This window comes from Chiloscyllium plagiosum, chromosome 4 (genome assembly GCF_004010195.1).
Source record: "Chiloscyllium plagiosum isolate BGI_BamShark_2017 chromosome 4, ASM401019v2, whole genome shotgun sequence".
Taxonomy (NCBI): domain Eukaryota; kingdom Metazoa; phylum Chordata; class Chondrichthyes; order Orectolobiformes; family Hemiscylliidae; genus Chiloscyllium; species Chiloscyllium plagiosum.
Window position 1 is genome coordinate 128,563,252 of NC_057713.1, and position 17,722 is coordinate 128,580,973.

The window sequence follows — 17,722 nt, forward strand, 5'->3', positions numbered from 1 at the left end:
TTGTTTCTTTCGTAAAGACAGAAGCAAAAAACTCTGGCTTCCCCTCCCTCCTCAGACTCCACACACATTCTTCCCTATGCTATCCCTGATCGGCCCTACTCTTTCTTTGATCATTCTCTTATTCCTCACATAAGTGTAAAATGCCTTTGTGTTCTCCCTAATCCGTTCTGCCAAGCCTTTCTCGTGCCCCCTCCTGGCTCTCCTCAGACCATTTTTGAGCTCCTTCCTCATCTGCCTGTAATCCTCTAGAGATGAACTTGACTCTAGCTTCCTCCACCTTATGTAAGCTACTTTTTCCTTTTGACGAGAAGCTCCACCGCTCTCGTCATCCAAGGTTCCTTTATCTTACCACTTCTTGCCTGTCTCAGAGGGACATATTTATTCATCATTTGCAACAACTGTTCCTTAAACAGTCTCCACATGTCTATACTGCCTTTACCATGGAACAGTTGCTCCCAATCCATGCTTCCTAACTCATGTCTAATCGCATCATAGTTTCCTCTCTCCCAATTAAATATCCTCCCATTTTGCCTAATCCTCTCCTTCTCCATAGCTATGTAGAATGTGAGGCAGTTGTGGTCACTATCACCAAAATGCTCTTCCACCACAAGATCTGATACCTGTCCCGGCTCGTTTCCGAGCACCTAGTCTAGAATGGCCTCTCCCCTCGTCGGCCTGAAAACATACTGAGTTAGGAAACTCTCCTGAACACACCTTACAAAAACAGCTCCATTCAGATCTTCTGCTCGAAGGAGGTTCCAATCAATATTGGGAAAGTTAAAGTCACCCATTACAACAACCCTACTACGTCCACACTTTTCCAAAATCTGTTGACCTATGCTTTCTTCCATCTCCCTGCTGCTATTGGGGGGCCTGTAGTAAACCCCTAACGAGGTGATGCTCCCTTGCTGTTCCTAATTTCCACCCATACTGACTTGGTAGGCAGATCTTCCTCGACAATGGAAGCTTCTGTAGCTGTGATACCCTCTCTGATTAGTAGTGTTACACCCCCTCCTCTTTTTCCCCCCTTCCTATTGCTGGAATATCCAGCAACCATTCCTGCCCTTGGGAAACCCATGTCTCTGTTATGGCCACAACATCATAGCACCAGGTACTGATCCATGCTCTAAGTTCATCACTTTTATTCCTGATACTCCTTGCGTTAAAGCAAAAACACTTTAACTGATCCCTGAAGCAGCAGTGGGGTTGTAGTCAGGATAGAGTTAGATGATATTGGTGAACAGGAATAAGCAGTCGTGGTAATGAATAGGGTACAAAATACAAAACTCTACTCTTAGGTAAACAAGACATCCATTTTGGCATAGCCTGATAGGGTGTAAGCCAATGGCCAGACAGAGAAATCGATTCACTAGCATTGGAATGCAATTCATGGAAGTGACTACAAAAAAAATTTTTTCCCAGTACTCATCTCAAAGAAATTTTACCCATCCAGAATTCAAAGTCAGACTGGCAACATGGAATTGAGAGGAATCATGGATATCCCCCTTAAACTTTTCACCTCTCACCTTGAACATGTGACCTCTCATTATTGAACCCCTCACCCTGGGAAAAAAGCTTATCTCCATCTACCCTGTCTATACCCTTCATGATTTTATAGACCTCAATCAGATCCCCCCTCAATTTCCTTTTTTTCTAATGAAAGCAATCCTAACCTACTCAACCTCTCTTCATAGCTAGCACCTTCCATACCAGGCAACATCCTTGTAAACCTTCTCTGCACCCTCTCCAAAGCACCCACACCCTTTTGGTAATGTGGCGACCAGAACTATACACAGTATCCTAAATGTGGTTGAACCAATGTCTTGTACAATTTTAACATGACCAGCCAGCTTTTACACTCAATACCCCGTCTGATAAAGGCAAGCATACCATATGCCTTCTTGACCACTCTATCCATCTGTACAGCCACCTTCAGGGTACAATGGACCTGAACTCCCAGATCTCTCTGCTCATCAAGACTCTTCTATTTACAGTATAGTTGGCTCTAGGATTAGACTTTCCAAAATGCATCACCTCATATTTGCCTGGATTGAACTCCATCTGCCACTTCTCCACCCAACTCTCTAATCTATCTATATTCTCTTGTATTCTTTGACAATCCCCTATGCTTTCTGCTACTCCACCAATCTTCGTGTTGTCTGCAAACTTACTGATCAGACCAACAATACCCTCTTAAAGATCCTTCATTATATTACAAACAACAGTGACCACAGCACTGACTCCCTTCAACTACTTCTCTCTGTTTCCTGTTGCTCAACCAATTCTTTATCCACCTGGCAAGACCACCCTGCACACCAGGCAAAAGTGAGGACTGCCGATGCTGGAAAACAGAGTTTAGATTAGAGTAGTAATGGAAAAGCACAGCAGGTCAGGCAACATCCAAGGAGCAGGAAAATCAATGTTTCAGGCAAAAGCTGGGGAGAAGGTAGCAAAAAGAACAATAGGTGAATGGGGGTGGGGATGAGTCAGTGGAAGGGAATGAGAGTGTCAGTGGAAGGGTACTGTTGGGGACGTCGGGAGAGGAAGAAACAGAGGACTTGGAGGCCCTGATCATGGCGGATGGAGGTGTAGAGGGATTGGATGTCCATGGTGAAGGTGAGGCATTGGGGGCTGGGGAAACGGACGTCTTGGAGGAGGTGGAAGGCATGGGTGGTGTCTCGAACGTATGTGGTGTGTTCCTGGACTGGGGGGATAGGATAGTATCGAGGTAGGTGGAGATGAGTCCGGTGGATCAGGAGCAGGCTGCGACAATGGGTCGGCTGGGGTAGTCAGGCTTGTGGATCTTTGGAAGGAGGTAGAATCGGGTGGTGTGGGGTTCCCGGACTACAAGGTTGGAAGCCCTGGGTGGGAAATCTCCTGAGGTGATGAGGTTCTGTATGGTCTGGGAGATGATGGTTTGGTGATGGGGGGTGAGGTCATGGTCGAGGGGGCGGTAGGAGGAGGTGTCTTCACACCATGTGACCTCACTTTCTCCATCAGTTTACCATGGGAAACCTTATCAAACGCCTTACTAAAGTCCATGTATATGTCATTTACAGCCCTTCCTTCATCTATCAACTTGGTCACTTCTTCAAAGAACTCTATTAAGTTGATAAGGCACAATCTACCCCGTACAAAACCATGTTAAAAATCACACAACACCAGCTTATAGTCCAACAGGTTTAATTGGAAGCACTAGCTTTCAGAGCATCGCTCCTTCATCACACCTGGTGTTGTGTGATTTATAACTTTGTTCACCTCAGTCCAATAGCGGCATCTCCAAAGCACATAACCATGTTGCCTATCACTGATAAGCCCATTCTTTTCCAAATATAAATAGAATCAGTACCTTCTCCAGCAACTTTCCCACCACTGACGTCAGGCTCACTGGTCTGTAGTTACCTGAAATATCCTTACTACCCTTCTTATACAGGGCGACAACATGAGCAACCCTCCAGTCCTCTGGCACCCTCACCTGTGTTTAAGGATGTTACAAAGATATCTATCAGAGCCACAGCTATTTCCTCTGTCGCCTCCCTCAGCAACTTGGGATAGATCCCACCCGGTCCTGGGGATCTGTCCACCTTAATATCCTTTAGCCTACCCAACACATCTTTCCTCCTTATGTCAGCATGACCCAGAGTAAACGAACATCTACCTCTAATCTCAGCATTCATCACATCTCATTTCTCAGTGACCATTGATGCAAAGTAATCATTGAGAATCTCACCCATTTTCTCAGGTTTGACACACAACCTTCCATCCTTATCCTTTAGTAGATCAACCCTTTCTCTAGTTACTCTCTTGCTTCTGATATAATAATAAAAGGCCTTGGGATTCTCCTTAAATCTGCTCGCTAAAGTTATTTCATGACCTCTTTTAGCCGGCTTGATTCCTAATTTAAGATTGGTCCTACTTTCCCGATATTCCTCCAGAGCCCATTCTGTTCTTAGCTGCCTGGACCTTATGCACGCTTCCCTTTTCCTCTTGGCAAGTCACACGATTTCTCCTGTCATCCACGGTTCACGAATCTTGCCTTTCCTATCCCTTATTTTCAAAGGGACATGCCTATCCTGCACTATCTTCAACCTATCTTTGAAAGCCTCAAATGTGGACTTTCCTTCAAACAGCTGTGTCCAATCCACATTTCCCAGTTCCTGCCTAATTTTGAAATAATTGGCCTTGGTCAAGTTTAGTACTTGTCCCTTAGGACCACTCATCTTTATCTATGAGTATTCTAAAACTTACAGAATTGTGGTCACTATTCCCAAAGAAATCCCCCACTGCAACTTCTACCACCTGGCCTGGTCCATTGCCCAACAGCAGGTCCAATATAGCCCCTTCCCTTGTCGGACTATTGACATATTGCTTAAGAAAACTTTCCTGGATGCTCCTTACAAATTCTACCCCATTCAGACCTCTGACATTAAGTGTATCCCAGTCAATATTGGGAAAATTAAAATCTCCCATCACCACCACCCTTATGCCTCTACATCTTTCCATAATCTGTTTACCTATTTGTTATTCTTCCTCACATTCACTGTTGACTGTAATACAGCCCCACCAAAGTAACTGCACCCTTCTTATTTCTCAGCTCCACCCATAATGCCTCACTGCTCAAGCCCTCCATAGTGTCCTCCTTTAGCACAGCTGTGATATCATCTCTGACCAGCAATGCAACTCCTCCCCTCCTTTTACCTCCCTTCCTGTTTTGTCTGAAGCATCTATATCCTGGAACATTTAGTTGCTAATCATGCCTTTCCTTCAACCAAGTCTCTATGATCGCAATAACATCATACTCCCAAGCACCAATCCTAGCCCTAAGTTCATCTGCCTTACCCACTATACTCCTTGCATTAAAGTATATGCACTTCAGGCCGCCAGTTCTTTTGCGTTCATCTGCTCTCTGCCTACTCTTCCTCTTGGTAATGCTAACTTCATGATCCTTACAGTCCCCAGTTTCCAACTCACTGTGTAGTAGTTTTCTCTTCTGGTTCCCAGCCCCCTGCCACATTAGTTTAAAACCTCCCCAACAGCAGTAGCAAAAAGTCCCCCAAGGACATTAGTTCCAGTCTGGTTCAGGTGTAGACCGTCCAATGTGTAATAGTCCCACCTTCCCCAGAGCTGGTCCTAACGTCCCAGTCTGAACCCCTCCCTCCTATACCATCCTTCAAGCCATGTGTTCATCTTGTCTAGTCTTTTATTTCTATTCTGGCTAGCACATGGCACTGGTGGCAATCCTGAGATCACTACCTTTGAGGTGCGCCTCTTTAACTTCTCTCCTTACTGAACCATTACTGAAAATGATATAAGGAAAAGAAGAAGGCCAGGATTGCTTGAGGTAGGAAATAAGCTTTTGCTGTTGATGGTATTGAAACAGACAGAGTTGGGACCGTATAATGGGAGTTCCATTGAATCAGTTGCTGAGAATACCATGATTAACTATATTAAATGTCATGTAGCAGTTTATTTTCTTTTTTAAATCAAAGAAAGTCATGGACAACATCAATTAAATTTGGGACAAGAGGTCTAGTTTAATGGAAAGGAAACTATGAAAGGTGGAAATGAGTTGCATAGCACAAATCAGTTTGGAGAGGACTGGGAGTCTCTGAGTAAGGAATTATGGAAAATGGATCATCAAAGGTAGGATGACTTGGAGTTGAGAGTGGCTGTAACAAGCAGAAAAATGGTACTCAAAATGATTATAATGATAGCTGCACAAATCAATTCAATGTTACAACAAAAATGTTATAACCATTTCTCACTTATTAATGGAAGTGGTCATAGAGGGAGCAAGGCAAGTCAACTTACCATTGAGAAATGAAGACTTCCATTATATTGCCCTTCACGGCAGTCTGAGTATTTGGAATCCTTGTCTGATGAAAAGCAGAAATGTAAGTGATTCAGATCTACAGGTTGTTCTGCTTTAACGTGACAGATGTGTTCCTCTGCAACCTTGCGCTATAGAAAATCACACTATGGAAAACCGATATAGAAAATCACGCTATCGAACATTGTGAATAGAAAATCACTATACCCTTTCAGTATAAAGATCACATCCAAACAACACCCACAATTTGTCAATTGCGTTATAGCCAATTCATGCTGATGAAAAGCACGTTAAAGCAGAATGACCTGTACTGACAAATAACAGGAGCAGGCAAGTGCCTGGAATATTTATGCCTTAGATTTAGGGCCATGAAAGTGGAGAATTAATGATGGAAACTATCAAGTTGGGAAGTGATTAATCATTTTGTGTGATTTAGAATAAGATGATAGAGGAGTTATAGCAAGTTTACATCACTAATAATGCTGTGATGTGACATGTACAGAAGTGATTTTCATTGACATTTTAAAAATAAGGAGAGAAATCTCAAATGGATGTAAAGAATCATTTACAGAATAGTGACAAGATGAACATTAATGGGCTACAGTCAGCAGTGATCAAACACCACAAGCTTCATTTTATTCATTCGTGGGATGTGACTTCCCAAAAAGGTCAGCATTCATTGCCCATCCCTAACTGCCCTTGAAAATGTGCTGCAGAGTTGCCTTCTTGAACTTCTGCAGTCCATTTGGCAGCGGTACAACAATGCTCTTAGGGAAAGAGTTCCAAGATTTTGATGAAGTTTTACTGAAGGAATGGCAATATGCTTCCAGGTCAGGATGGTTGGTAACTTGGAGGGAAACTTGCAGACATATACATCCTGCCATATTTTTCTAGCTGGTAAAAGTCACATGTTTGGAGGAGACTTGGTTAATCATTGCAGAATATTTTGTAATTGGTACACACTGCTGCAATTGTACATCAGTTTTGGAGGGAGAGAATATTAGTGCATGCTGTTCTAATTAAGGAGGCTGCTTTGTTCTCGATGATGTTGAGTTTCTTGAGTGTAGTTGGAGCTGCACTGATCCAGGCATGTGCAGAGTATCTCTCTCACACTCCTAAATTGTGCCTTGGAGATTGTGAACTGACTTTGGGGAGTCAGGAGGTCATCTACTCACAATTTCAAGAAGTGTGGTGCTGGAAAAGCACAGCAGGTCAGGCAGCATTCGAGGAGCAGGAGAATCAATGTTTCGGGCTCTTTTTCAGGAATGTGGGGTGGGGAGAAGGGGGCTGAGAGATAAGTAGGAGGGTGAGGGTGGGTGGAGCTGGGGGAAGGTGATGGTGATAGTTCAGAGGGAAGGAAGAAGCAGATAGGTGGAAAGGAAGGTGGACAGGTAGGACAGTTCAAGAAAGCCTCCTACAATCACAATTATTTTCCTTTATACTAGTTATGTTCCAAGTAGAGGAGAATTTCTACTTGACTTGCATTTATTCTTGTTTTGCTAGAGCTCATTGATCTTTCACTGAGTCAAATGCAGGCTTGATGTCAAGGTCAGCCACTCTCACCTCAACTCTGAATTTCAGCTCTCTTGTCCACTTTTGCACCAAAGCTGTAATGAAGTCAGGAACTCAGTGGGCCCAGCAGAATGCAAACTGGGTATCAGAGAGCAGGTTATTGTGCAGCAAATGTTGTTTGATAGCACTTTTAATGAAACTTTTCATCACTTCACTGATGACTAATGGAGTGATGAGCCGTCTGGTTGAACTTCTCCTGCTATGTGAATATATGGGTAATATTCCAAGCAATGCCAGTGTTATTGCTAGACTGGAGCAGCTTGGCTAGGAGTGTGTTAAATTCTGGAGAATACATCTTTAGTATTATTGCCAGAAAGTTGTCAGGTCCTTTAAACTTTGTCGTATCTTGTGGCTTCATCATGTAGAGTGAATTAAATTGGCTGATGACTTGATTCCGTGATACTAGGTACCACCAGAGGAAGCCAAGATGGATTATCCAGTCAGCAATTCTGGCTGGAAATTGATACAAATGCTTCAGCCTTATCTTTTTCATTGATTGCTGAACTTCTCCATCATTAATGGTGGGATATTTGTGAAGCATCTTATTCCAGGAATTGTTTACTTGTCCATCATTATTCAGGCCTGGATGGTGCAGGGTGGTAAAGCTTATGTCTGATTCTTTCTTTGTAGAATTGATTAAATCTACCTGTGACTACTGATTCTGCACTTTGGCATGTAAGTGGTCCTAGGTAGAAGCTTCACCAGGTTGACACCTTATTTCTCTCAATTACAGATGCAATAAGTTAGAGTTAGACATTTTATGTGCACTTTAAGTGGAAAATCCTTTCAACTAAATTTGGGAAAAGGACAGCATCCTCTCCAGAGCATATGGGACCTCTGTAAACAAGCAGCAAGCAACAATCTCAACCAATCAGACTGAAGAATTGCTAACAAGAAACAAAGCCTGAATCAGGATATGTAAGAACAATTAATTCAATGTTAAATCAAGAACAAAAAGCAAAATCAAGAGGGAGAGAAAGACTGCATTGCTTATGAGAGAGCTTGCATTCAGAACTGAGTTTCACAGTTTTGTATACTACCTTGTAAAGAGTTGCACTATGAGCAATATCTATACACAGCGCTAGCCACATCCTCAAGGTGAATTAATCATTATTGTGAATTTCTACTGATTGTGCAGCGTGTAGGCAATTGAGGAAGTTTTAAAATTAAATGGCATGTTTTGACTGCAGGGTGACAAACAGTAATGCTTTAAAAGGTTTTGCTTTTTTTTTACATTTGTTGAGGAGTTGACTGCTATACCCTGAACCAACTAGAAAATAATTTTTCAGAAAATTCAACAACACTTTCAGTTTTTAAAATTGTGCTAGTCAAAGATGATGAATAGGTGGCCAGAATTTACTGGAAAAGAGTTATAGGGCCAGCAGTTCCAGAATTGCCACCAGTGGCTACCAATTTGTTTTGTGATGATACAGCACACAGGAAAATGAACATTGAAAGTTTCAAATTGCTGCCCACCCTAACTCTGTATTACTGGTATTTGAAATTCAAATCAAGGTGGCTGAATGTCAGATAACTTTGTGATCTAATGCAAGAAATTGGACTTTTATTAAATTATATTCTTTTAGAATGGTTATAGAAATACTAAGTAAGAATTTTTATACATAGCATAAGGCCAATTCAGCAGAGAACATATTTTCTTACCCTCTCTAGAAATACACATGAACAATCCCGGAAAGCATCTGGATTACTTTAGCCAAGTTTTGACATTGTATCTCTTGCTTTGTTCTATCACCCAATGATCTTTGCATGGCCTGATCTGCCTGTACTTCACACAAAAAATCATTTTTCACTGTACCTAGGTAGATGTGACAGTAAAATCCAATCAAATCAAACACTCAAGTTTTTTGGATAGCACTTGGTGTAGTCTATTATCTAAGCAAGTGTTTAGGAAGAGCGAGGAAATGTTTTGACATAATGCAAACTGACCTCAAGTCGGGTGGTGGACAAAGAGGGAGGAGGCTGTTCTGTCATTTGGATACCTCTCCTGACTTCATTGGATAGGAAGATTCAAACAGGTGAATGACGTGCCATATGTTACCAGGTCCTAGAAACAGAGCATATCAACAAGTGCTCAGAGTCAGGTGGTAGTCCACATCAGCTGACAGTCCTCATTAGGCAACAGCCTTTTCTGATTGAAAATAGATCAGAAAAGAAAGAAAAATAGCCAGTGGGTTGAGAGCAGGATATTGCCTTCACGAGCTATTGCAACCAAAACAACATGTGGCCCCCATTTGCAGCAGTAGCGGGAACGATGAAAGCAAGGACCGGGGGCTGCCAGGAAGATAAAGTTTCCTTTTAAGTACTTACGTCAAGGAATCAGCGGCCTCCATTTACGGGAGCGGTGACAGCGATGACCGGGGGAAGGTAAGTTTTCCTCTTAAATACTTACCTCGTGAATAGGCAGAGCGAAGGTTCAACAGGAGTGGATGCGGACACGGGGATTGTTGGGCACGTGAACTGATATACTGTATTCAGGTTGTGGCTAAACCCAAGACACTACACATCCCCACCCATCCTCTTCCATGAACCAAAAAAAAATCATGTATGGAGGGTTGATAAGGTTTTTTTACATTTATTCAATCTCTCTTGGCATTTTACAGCAGAGGGGATAGAGGCTTGGGCAGCTGCATGATCCTCTTGCAGGATGTGGGAGATAAGGGTCACCACTAGTGTACCTGCTGACTTTGCCTGCAAGAAGTGCACCCAACCTCAGCTCCTCACAGACCGCGTTAGGGAATTGGAGCTAGAGCTGGATGAACTTCGGATCATTCAGGAGACTGAAGGGTGATACAGAGGAGTTATTAGGGGTTGTCACACCTAAGTTACAGGATAAAGGTAGCTGAATGACCATCAGGAGAGGGAAAGGGAATAGGCAGACAGTGCAGCAACCCGCTGTTACTGTTCCCTTCAATAATAAGTATACCGGTTTGGATACTGTTGGGGGGGGAAATTACCTATCAGGGAAGTGGCCAGGTTTCTGGCTCTCAAGCTGGCTCTGTGGCTCAGAAGGGAAGCAGGGAGAATATGAGAGTGATAGGAAATTCAATTGTGAGGAACAGACTGGAGATTCTGTGGTCGTGAGCAAGACTCCCGGGTGGTATGTTGCCTCCCAGGTACCAGGGTCAGGGATGCCTCGGATTGATTCTAGAGGATTCTAAAGTGGGGGGAGAGCAGCCAGAAGTCATGGTACACATCAGTACCAATGACATAGTAGGGAAAGGGAGGAGGACCCAAAAAGAGAGTATAGAGAGTTAGATTGGAAGCTAGAAGGCAGGATGAGCACAGTAGTAATCACAGGATTGTTACTTGTGCCATGTGCTAGTGAGGCTAGGAATAGAGAGCGAGTGCAGATAAAAACATGGCTGCAGGGCTGGTGTAGGAGTGAAGGCTTCAGACATGTGGATTATATTCTGGAGAAGGTGGGACCTGTACAAGAAGAACGGGTTGCACCTGAACCAGAGGGGTATCAATATCCTGGAAGGGAGGGATTAAACTAGATTGGCAGGGGGTGAGAACCTGAGCTATGGATCAGATGATGGAGTAGGTAGTGAACAGTCAGATACAGGGTCGAGAGTGTGGTGCTGGAAAAGCACAGCAGGTCAGGCAAAATCCGAGGAGCAGGAGAATTGACTTTTCAGGAAAGAGCCCTTCATTCCTGACCGGCTGTGCTTTTCCAGCATCACACTCTCCACTCTGATCTCCAGCATCTGCAGTCCTCACTTCCTCAACAGCTAGATGCAGCGTGCAGAGAGTCTAAGCTGAGGGATAGGGACTTGATAGGGCAAAGGTGCAGTCAGTATGATGGGTTGCAGGCAAAGTCAGCAGTATGATCAGGAATAAGGATGACAAACTCCGAGCATGCATCAGTACTTGGAACTATGATGTGGCCATTAGAGACTTGGATATCACAGTGGTATGGTTGTTGGATGTTCCAAGGTTTAGATGTTTCAAAAGGAATAGGGGAGGAGGTAAAAAGGAATAGGGGAGTGGCATTGCTAATCAGGGATAGTATCACAGCTGTAGAAAGCGAAGTCATTGAGGAGGATTTGTCTGCAGAGTCAGTATGGGTGGAAGTCAGAAACAGGAAAGGAGCAGTGTCTTTACTGGGAGTTTTCTAAAGGCCCTACAAATAGCAACAGAGACACAGAGGAGCAGATTAGAAGACAGATTTTGGAAAGGTGCAGAAGTAACAGGGTTGTTGTCATGGGCGACTTTAACTTCCCTAATATTGATTGGAACCTACTTAGTTCAAATAGATGGAGCAGTTTTGTTAGGTATGTCCAGGAAGGGTTCCCGATGCAATGTGTAGATTGGCTGACAAGAGGGGAGACAGGAACTGGGGTGCCTAAATTGGGAACAGATGTTCTCAGAGATGCATGACAGAAATGTGAAGGTTGTTTAGGGAGCAGTTGCTGATAGTGCTGGACAGGTTTGTCCCACTGAGGCAAGGAAGGGATAGCAGGTGGAAAGAACTGGGAGTGATAAGACATCTAGTCAAGAGGAAGAAGGAAGCTTACTTCAGGTTGAGGAGGCAAGGATCAGACAGGGCTTTAGAAGGTTACAAGGTAGCAGGAAGGAACTGAAGAACGAAGTTAGGAGAACTAGAAGGGGGCATGAAAAAGCTTTGGCATGTAGAATTAACAAAACCTTAAGACATTCTACACTTGTGAGGATCAAGAGGATGGCCAGAGTGAGGGTGGGGCTGATCAGGTATAGTGGAGGGAACTTGCGCCTGGAGCCGGAGGACATAGGGGAGATTCTTAATGAAAACTTTGCTTCAGTATTCAGTACTGAGATGGACCTTGATGTTTCTGGGGACTGCTTGAAACAGACTGATATGCTAGAACAGGTTGATGTTAGAAAGGAGGACTTGCTGAAAATTTTGAAAAACATGAGGATAGATAAATCTCCTGGGCCAGATGGGGTGTAAACCCTAGGTTACTACAACAAGCGAGGGAGTAGATTGCTGCACCTTTGCAGTGATCTTTGCGTCTCCACTGTCCACTGCAGTAGTGCCAGATGATTGGAGGGTGGCAAATGTTATTCCCTTGTTCAAGAAAGGGAATAGGAATAACCTTGGGAATTAAAGACCAGTCAGTCTTACGTCAATGGTGGGCAAACTATTGGAGAGGATTCTGAGACACAAGATTTATGATGACTTGGAAATGCATTGTTTGATTAGACATAGCATGGCTTTGTGATGGGCAGGTCATGCCTCACAAACCTGAATGAATTCTTTGAAGATGTGACAAAACATGTTGAAGGTAGAGCAGTAGATGTGGCGTACATGGATTTTAGCAAAGCGTTGAGAAGGTTCACCATGGTAGGCTCATTCAGAAAGTAAGGAGGCATGGGATATAGGGAGGTTTGGCCATTTGGATATAGAATTGGCCGGCCCATAGAAGACAGAGGGTGGTGGTAGAAGGACAGTATTCAGCCTGGAGCTTGGTGACCAGTGGTGTTCCGCAGGGATCGAGTCTGGGACCTCTGCTCTTTGTGATTTTTATAAATGACTTAGAAGAGGAAGTGGAAGGGTGGGTTCATAAGTTTGCCAATGACACAAAGGTTGGTGGAGTTGTGGATAGTGTGGAGGGTTGTTATAGGTTGCAATGGGATATTGACAGGATGCAGAACTGGGCTGATAGTGGCAGATGGAGTTCGACCTGGAAAGTGTGAAGTCATTCACTTTAAAAGGTCAAATTTGAATGCAGCACACAGGGTTAAAAGCAGGATTCTTGGCAGTGTGGAGGAACAGAGGGATCTTGGAGTCCTTATCTTGCTGGCAGTCGTCGTAAAGTCAGATACATTAGGGATATTTAAGTGACGCTTGGATAGGCATGTGGAAGTTAGTACAATAAAGAGTATGAAGGTTAGTCTGATCTTAAAGGCCAGCACAACAGTGAGGCCTGAAGTGTCTGTACTGTGCTGTCCTGTTCTACGTTCTACGTGCGAACTATCTATTCTTCCTGTGATATTAGTGAACAACACTCAACAATGTAGGATGTATACTGTCTAGTTAATTGATGTTTCATTATAAATAGTTGCTTCTTAACAAACTTAAATAAACTATCTGAAGATAACTGAGTAGTAGTGAAAACAGGCTGAACTCAATTTTTTTAGAATATTTTGTGTTTTATTTGAAAAATTGTTGATTATTTCAGATACTGTTATGGTAGAATTTGTAAGTTATGAAAATGTGAATATAATTTTCAGAGCAGGTTTCTGGATGTGGAATTGCCAGAAGCCCCACTCAAAAAAATAGATGTTCCTACTAAAAATGTTTCCTTCTTTCAGCTTTGTAATTGAAGAATGCAACCAGGAGTTAACCTGAAGGAGCTGTGTAATTTTAATGACGTTGAGTTAAGACATGAGATGGAGATATGCATTCTTATGAGTGCCACCTTCACTCATTTGACTGTGGTATTAAAGAATTGATGATGGAACTTTATTCTTAAAAGATAAGTGACCAGTACAATGACCAGTATTGTCAGAGTGGTCAGGTATGTTACAGTACATTATATGATGGATAAGTGCAATCAACAGCATTAAGATGTGTCCTTCAATCCTTGTGTTTTAACTTTTACACTAATTCACAATCCATCCACCTGTCCCATTTCTTCAAATATATTTAGCTATAAAGACTTTGTTGATGGAGTTGTGCTTGGCAGATTTCCAAATTGACCAATGGATTTAATTCAGCAGGGGTTGTCGACACAGCAATCAAGGGGACTGTAAGCTTTGCTACGATTAACAGATTCAAGCAGCAAATAGAAGACTGCAACTTTTGTGAAATTTGTGAATGGCTTGAAGAAAAACAGTTTTATAAAGGGTGCTGATGAATTTTTAGTCCATAGAGGATTAAAGTTTCAAGTGGAATTTGAATGGTTGTGTACTTGTCTGAAAGTTTTGAGTCAGCATGGTGTATAGCTTGGGAAACAACTTTAATGTGGTGATGCTCCTTTGAAACTCTGCTTCCCTGTTGTGGTTCTGTCAGCCGAGCTGGGAATTTGTGTTGCTGACGTTTCGTCCCCTGTCTAGGTGACATCCTCAGTGCTTGGGAGCCTCCTGTGAAGTGCTTCTGTGATCTTTCCTCCGGCATTTGTAGTGGTTTGAATCTGCCGCTTCCGGTTGCCAGTTCTAGCTGTCCGCTGCAGTGGTCAGTATATTGGGCCCAGATTGATGTGCTTATTGATTGAATCTGTGGATGAGTGCCATGTCTTTAGGAATTCCCTGGCTATTCTCTGTTTGGCTTGTCCTATAATAGTAGTGTTGGCCCAGTCGAATTCATGTTGCTTGTCATCTGCGTGTGTGGCTACTAAGGATAGCTGGTCATGTCATTTCGTGGCTAGTTGGTGTTCATGGGTGCAGATTGTTAGCTGTCTTCCTGTTTGTCCTTTGTAGTGTTTTATACAGTTCTTGCATGGGATTTTGTACACTACATTGGTTTTGCTTATGCTGGGTATCGGGTCCTTCGTTCTGGTGAGTTGTTGTCTGAGAGTGGCTGTTGGTTTGTGTGCTGTTATAAGTCCTAGTGGTCGCAGTAGTCTGTCAGTTCGGAAATGCTCTTGATGTATGGTAGTGTGGCTAGTCCTTTGGGTTGTGGCATGTCCTCGTTCCATTGTCTTTCCCTTAGGCATCTGTTGGTGAAATTGTGGGGGTATCTGTTTTTGGCGAATACATTGTATAGGTGTTCTTCTTCCTCTTTTTACAGTTCTGGTGTACTGCAGTGTTGTGGCTCTTTTGAATAGTGTCTTGATGCAACTTCTTTTGTGTGTTGGGGTGGTTGCTTTCGTAGTTTAGGACTTGGTCTGTGTGAGTGGCTTTCCTGTATACCTTTGTGGTGAATTCTCCGTCTGCAAAACAAATTCCCAGCTCGGTGAACAGAGCCACAACAACGAGCACCCGAGCTACAAATCTTCTCACAAATTTTGAACTGCTTCCCTGTGGCCTTTTACGTGATAGATGGTCTGAAAGGTGCAGTTAAAAGAGCCCGGTGAGTTGGTGAATTGCTACCTCTCATATTCAATTCATTCCTTCTAAATTTTATTCCTCTTCACTCTTATTTGTCCCATTATAGCCACACTTACATTGATTGGTACGTTATTGACCATTTCTTTATCACCACCCTCCACTCCAGTAAAGCATCTCTTGCAGTTTCTGCCCCACTGGAACTTGCAGAGGCATAAAGAATGATCAGAAGAAAGGGTAACATGCCAGCTGAAATGCAAAGACTTAGGGAACCTCTAGGGGAAAAAATATTACATGTGTGGTAAAACATTATATCATTTAAATGCTGCAATCAATGCGTAATGCTGGCTTCCACAAACTTAACAAGCTATAATCACTTTCGAACACCAATGATCAATGCCAAAAATTTAACAAGCTGTGAAGGCTTTTGAAGGCTATTGCAATGTTAATTGAGCACTCAATCTGTGATCAACACTCATTCCAAATTACACCATTTGATTTCAAATGATGCACTGACCATTTGGAGTGCCATCGAATGCTGAATCAATGTCAAAATGTTCTGTGGGGTATAAGCTGTTAGCAGGTATTGTGGATGCAATTTCAGTTAAAGTAATCAAAATAATTTTTAAAATAAATTCTGAAATCAGCAATAAGCAGACAAATACATATTTAGATTAGATTTCCTACTGCGTGGAAACAGGCCGTTCGGTTCAACAAGTCCACACCAACCCTCTGAAGAGTAACCCACCCAGACCTATTTCCCTCTGATTAATGCACCAAACACTTTGGACAATTTACCTGACCTGCACATCTTTGGACTGTGGGAGAAAACCGAGCACTTGGAGGAAACCCACGCAGACACAGGGAGAATGTGCAAACTCCACAGACAGTCACCCAAGGCTGGAATCAAACCCAGATCCCTGAGGCAGAAGTGCTAACCACTGAGCCACCACACCATCCCTTATTAAAATTTAAAAAAAGATACCTGGTCAGAGCAGATTTAAAACAGGAGGTAGTTGCTTTTGTCTTACATGTCACTCACTGCTTCATGCCAATATGGGGAAAATAATTTTAAAATATTCTTGCATATTAGTGCATTACAGGAAAATAATTTTGTTCTAACTTGCTTTAGGGAAAAATAAAATATGCTATGTGATTTAATTTACTAACTGAACAATTGTTGCTGCTATAACACATTGTTACTGCCATAAAATACAGCTCTATTTACATGACAGCAACATTTTGCATCTCTGCAAATGCTGTCATCAGCAAAAAAGAAACTAAAGTGTAATGGTTTGGATGTTTATTGCAACCAGTAAATTGAATTATTCTGCATAATTCAAGTGAATAGACCGTGAGGGAATCTGGATAGTAATGAATAGTATCATACAGTCAACATGTAATTTAACAAAGTAATTTAAAATTGATCTTCCAATATTCATATCCTGAACTTTCTTTGAGAGACAAACCAGTCTAGAATAGATACACAGCATTTGACTGTCATGTGGCTCAGATCATGCATTGCATTATTAAAGTTGAGAATCAATGGCAATGAGCCAAATATAACTGTAATAATGAATCTCAGGCTGAACGGCATTTATTGGACAACTTAACCTCACTTCAAATTTTGCTATACTTCTGCAAATTATGAGAGTATGGATACAGAGATGTCAGTTTTGAATCTGGGAGATCATGAACATTATGCTCAATGATTTACTTCCTTAAACATTTAAAGACAAGAAGGTAGAAAGGCACAAAGTGAAAGACACAGAGAAGTAGGAGGTTAAATCACAGACAGAAAGGGAAAGTTGGATTAGAAGTTGGATTAAAAGACAGAAAATAAAGAAATGGAAAAATACTGAAATTAAAAAGCAATAGAAGAAGATGTTGTAACCCAGTTATGTTTGAGACTTTTTTTTGCTTTAGGAAAGTTGAGTTAACAGCAATAAGTTTGTTAAACATATAATGATCCTTGACCCATTAAGTACAGAACCAAAATCAATATAATGATCAAGAACATAATGGAGCATCCAACTGATAAATCCTTACACTGTTTTTAACAGAATATACAAATTGTCAGAGGATAAAACATGATATTGCAATAACAGATAAATTGACAAATCATTCCAAATAATTTCTATCAATTAGTCTACAATTGACATGAGGAAAACCTTGGACATACACTCATATAGCATGGAGGTAAAAACAATGACTGCAGATGCTGGAAACCAGATTCTGGATTAATGGTGCTGGAAGAGCATAGCAGTTCAGGCAGCATCCGAGGAGCAGTAAAATTGATGTTTCATGCAAAAGCCCTTCATCAGGAATACA

General features: G+C 42.2%; 1 protein-coding gene and 2 long non-coding RNA genes across 3 annotated transcripts in view; 1 reads left to right on the top strand and 2 right to left on the bottom strand.

The window, feature by feature from the left end:
* The window catches only part of kcnb2b (potassium voltage-gated channel subfamily B member 2b), an 891,048-nt gene that overhangs the window by 816,177 nt on the left and 57,149 nt on the right, over positions 1-17,722 (bottom strand). The window lies entirely within an intron of this gene.
* LOC122549416 lies at positions 5,538-9,437 on the bottom strand. The gene is made up of 3 exons (XR_006311524.1): positions 9,350-9,437; positions 5,812-5,876; positions 5,538-5,669 (listed from the first exon to the last, which is right to left on the bottom strand). It is a non-coding gene; the product is annotated as an uncharacterized LOC122549416 (long non-coding RNA).
* LOC122549415 lies at positions 9,530-14,291 on the top strand. The gene is made up of 3 exons (XR_006311523.1): positions 9,530-9,787; positions 13,718-13,923; positions 14,056-14,291. It is a non-coding gene; the product is annotated as an uncharacterized LOC122549415 (long non-coding RNA).